Source organism: Salvelinus fontinalis, chromosome 3, assembly GCF_029448725.1.
Source record: "Salvelinus fontinalis isolate EN_2023a chromosome 3, ASM2944872v1, whole genome shotgun sequence".
NCBI classification, from domain to species: domain Eukaryota; kingdom Metazoa; phylum Chordata; class Actinopteri; order Salmoniformes; family Salmonidae; genus Salvelinus; species Salvelinus fontinalis.
The window spans coordinates 37,525,383-37,530,231 of NC_074667.1; positions in this window are offsets into that span (position 1 = coordinate 37,525,383).

A 4,849-nucleotide genomic window follows, 5' to 3' on the forward strand; every position below is an offset into this window, starting at 1 on the left:
ATGAAAGTTGAAAATAAATAATTAATAGATGTCTATGTTTGGGCCAAATCAAGGCTGGTTCAGACTGGATAAAATCTGAACCAAAACTAGACGTCTATGATTGGTTCAGATTTGGTCTGGACGGGACCACAAACCAATATCCGTGTATGTGGAAATCAAGGCCGGTCCGGAACTGCACCAAAAAAAGACATCCAAAAGGCGTCGGAATCAGTCCATACTTACTGAGGTGTAGCCTACTGTCACGTTCTGACCATAGTTCTTGTGTGTTTTGCTTGTTTTAGTGTTGGTCAGGACGTGAGCTGGGTGGGCATTCTATGTTGTGTGTCTAGTTTGTCTGTTTCTATGTTTGGCCTAATATGGTTCTCAATCAGAGGCAGGTGTTTTGTGTTGTCTCTGATTGGGAATCATATATAGGTGGCTTGTTTTGTGTTGGGGTTTGTGGGTGGTTGTTTCCTGTCTTTGTGTTTTCGCTGCACCAGATAGGGCTGTATCGGTTTGCCACATTTGTTATTTTGTATCGTGTTTTATTAAACATGTTGAGCACTGGCTACGCTGCGTGTTGGTCCGATCCCTGTTACACCCTCTCTTCGAGGGAAGGCTGCCGTTACACCTATGGTGTTGTCTGAAATTGAATTTTATGAATGCCCATCTATGTTTTAAGCCCACCGTTTATAAAACATAAACATAAACATAAACGTCCGGACAGGACCAAAAAAAAGACGTTGGGTCGTGCTTACTGGGGTGTAGCCTACCATGTCAGCCCACAATGGAATTTTATGAATGCCCATCCATGTGGTAGGCCCACCATTTGTAAAACAGGCCATTGCATTGACTGTATTAGTCCTGATTCCTGTGACTTATCAATTCGGCTATTTAAGCTCTGAATATCAGCTACCCAACTTTATCAGGAGTTATTATGAGACTTTTTGCAATGTGTTTACACAGCAGGAAATGCAGAAGTATTTTCTTTTTCGCTATGATCAGCTTGTCAAAAATGTATGGATACAAATGTGAAACCACTGATCATGACAATGGGGTGAAACTCCTGGACAACAGTTGTGATTGTCCATTCCATATTGTCCATTTTACTTTGACCTGTCCTGTTTTTAGGATATGTTGCTTGTTGACATGACAGATAATTTTTTATTTGATTGAGCGCCATTTAGGTCAGGCTATTTGATCGGAGAAACCTGCATGATGTAAAAAGTGTCCGTCTCATTCAATTGTCATACATTTTATCTCCAGCCTGTAGGCTACAGAAAAAAGGCTGTATACTATTTCTACCATATCCTGTACCTGGTACATAATTTTTTGTTCTATTTTTTTTAAGGATTGTTGATGGTGCGCTGCAGAGATGTGTCTCTCCAACAGCAAACTGGAGAGGCGCGCTGGGAATGGACAAGCAAAATATTTTGTGCCCCTGCCTTTGACAAAGTGGGCACTGCTTATCAAAGGGCGGCATAAGCGCTCACCTTAAAAGCCCATACTCCGGGTGGATGACGTGGCAGGAGGCAGTGTGGTAGGCACAGCTTGTCCCATGAATTAATCACAAAAATTTAGGATTCGCTGATAATTTCGTAACAAACATTCTGGATAATATAGATAATCTGGAACTATTCATCAGTTTGATATGCTCAAAAAAGAAACGGATACATTGAAGCAAACAAGAGAAGACCTTTCCTCGAGTTCTGCGAGTGAAACAGGAGGAAAGCCGCCGTCTAAAATTCCAAACTTAACGTTGGAGGGGAATGTTTTTATAACTATGTCTCCAGAAAATAAAGCATTGCTTACAAGCATGAGCAAGCAGTTAAAAAAACTGGATTATTTGTCTATGAGGGGTGGTTGAGGCCTTAAAAACAGGAATGGATTACAGTAATAAAATAGAAGAAATACGAATGGAAAATAAGATATTGAAAACTACCGTGGACTCCCTAAAAGACACCACAGAGAGGCTACGCTATGATAATAAAACAATGAAAGCCGAATTACTTGGTCTAAAGTGCAGAAGTATGAGAAATAATATTGTTATAATGGGAATAAAGGAGGATGAAAATAAACTATCAGTCAACGGAGGAAAAAGTCAAGGTGTTCATGAAACGTAATCTCAAGATGACGGACGAACAGGTCCCAGCTAGCACAGAGAGTCGGGGCACTCGGCTGAGAGTCAGACTCAGCCGACGTCATGTGACAGGGATTAGGATGTTAGCAAAGTCGGCTGAATTCCGGTAGACAGAAACAGACCGATGTACTTGGACCGATTCTTGGCAGTCATTCATTTTGATTCCGAGCCGAGTCCGACACCCAATTCCGGGCCGATCCAATCAGTTCCGGCCCCCGGAAGAGGTCCGTGTCACGACTTCTGCCGAAGTCGGCTCCTCTCCTTGTTCGGGCGGCGTTCGACGTCACCGGCTTTCTAGCCATCGCCGCTCCATTTTTCATATAACCATTTGTCTTGTCTTGTTTTCAAGCTACTTGTATTTAACCCTCTGTTTACCATTATGTTTTGTGTGTAATTGTTTTCATGTCAAGTGATGTTCGTTAAGCGCTTTACTTTATTGTTCCGTTTTTTGATGGCGTTTGTTTTGTTGTGCTCCCGGTTTGGAACTATAATAAAGTGCCCTTTATTTATCATACTCTGCTCTCCTGCACCTGACTTCACCTTCATACACACCCTGACAGTCCGCTTCTGGGCCGATTCCTCGTTGCTAGCTGGGGTGGAAACAATTGATTTTCAAAGAGCTCACCATTTTGGTGGCAGGGCAGAGGGAAGGCCCCATCCAATCGTAGCTATGCTAATCCACTACAAAATTAAAATTGCCTTGTTACAGGGTAGGGAAAGGAAGAAAACTCCATTCTCTATTAATTAACAATTTCCTCATGAGAAACGATGTGCCCTGTACCCCACTTTCAAAAGGCTCTGAACAGAGAAGCAGAATGTTCATCTAGTGGTCGATAAATTCGATGTAAATAATAAAATGTTCAAGCACTCGAAGACTACAATGTGGCTGTGAGTGATAGCTACCTCCTGTTGGAGTAGTCCCCAATACATAGTTGCACCACATTACACAGTACAAATATGGATTCATTGTTTTTTTACAAAAAAATGTTTTTTGCATGAACAACTTGTTGTTGTTTTTTTTCATGCATTATGGAACCGTGGACTTAAAATAAGGTTGGGTTTATGGTAATGCAGAATGGGTATGATAAACTTATCCTGTTTCTATTTAGGCCATATGGAACTTTGGACTATATGGACGTAATATCAGGTTTTGATTTAGGGGAAGGCGACGATGGGTAAGCCTGACCTTTTTTTTCTTTATGATTTTTTATGTATTTAATTTGAAGATTGTATATTATAAATACCAAGGTACTTTTTTTTTTGTTTAATATGATATGTCCTAATTGTAGAGGTCGGGTATATTATGACTTAAAAGCTGTTATATAGTGCGGCCCTTGTTCACCGATGTGAATCGGAATAATTATCTTTTAAGATAAAACTTAATATGAATATGTCACGCTCGTCGTATTGAGTTGACCAAAGCGCAGCGTGGTGTGAATGCATGATTTAATGAAAAGACGGAAAAACACAAAGTACACTAAAGCAAACTAACAAGACGAACGTGACTGCTAAAGAAACACTGTGCTAACAAGCATCATAACATAGACAATCACCCACAACCCACAATACAAAACAGGCTACCTAAATACGCAAAACACTTGTCTCTGATTGAGAACCATATCAGGCCAAACACATAGAAATAGACAAACCAGACATACAACATAGAATGCCCACTCAGATCACACCCTGACCAAACAAAACATAAAACATACAAAGCAAACTATGGTCAGGGCGTGACAGAATAGATGTATCATAGGGCTAGGATGAAGGATTATATAATTAAAAACCTGCCTAGATTCTCTATTGAAATAGGCCTATACGATCCTAAAATAATTGGTATTACCCTTTACATTTAAAAAATACATCTGATTTCATTACTACTAAAACAGGACCCAGGTGGTAAGGATAAAGATCCAGTCCATTTAAAAAACTGGAGGTCTCTAACACTTCAATGTTGTGATGCGAAAACCCTGGCGAAATGCATGGCATATAGAATAAAAAAGGTTATATCGGATATTGTTCATCCTGATCAGACAGGTTTTTTACATTAATGATATATTGGAGATAGTAAATACGGCAATTATTTCAAACAATTGAACGTTATGAAACGCTAGCTATTAAAATTAGATCCAACAAGAACATCAAAGGTTTAGAAATCCAGGGGATAAAAAAAGTGTCAATGTATTCTGATGACTCTAGTTTTTTCTTAAGTCTGCAATCTGGATCCCTGGACAGTCTCATTGAAGATCATGTTTCTAGCCTTTCTGGATTAAAACCTAATTATGAAAAGTGTACCATATTATGTATTGGATCGTTAAAAAATAGTGTTTACACTACCTTGTAGTTTACCAATAAAATGGGCGGATGTGAAGTAGATATACTTGGTATTCACATCTCAAAAAATATAAATTAACTTACAATTAATTTCAATAGAAAGCTTTGCAAAAATAGATAAGATTTTGCAACCATGGAGAGGTAAATACTTTTCTATTTATGGAAAAATTAAATTTAACATGGGTCAAACGATTTGGGTAACCTTCCACAAGCTTCCCACAATAATTTTGGCCCATTCCTCCTGACAGAGCTGGTGTAACTGAGTCAGGTTTGTAGGCCTCCTTGCTTGCACATGTTGTTTCAGTTTTGCCCACACATTTTCTATAGGATTGAGGTCAGGGCTTTGTGATGCCACTCCAATACCTTGTCTTTGTCGTCCTTAAGCCATTTTGTCAC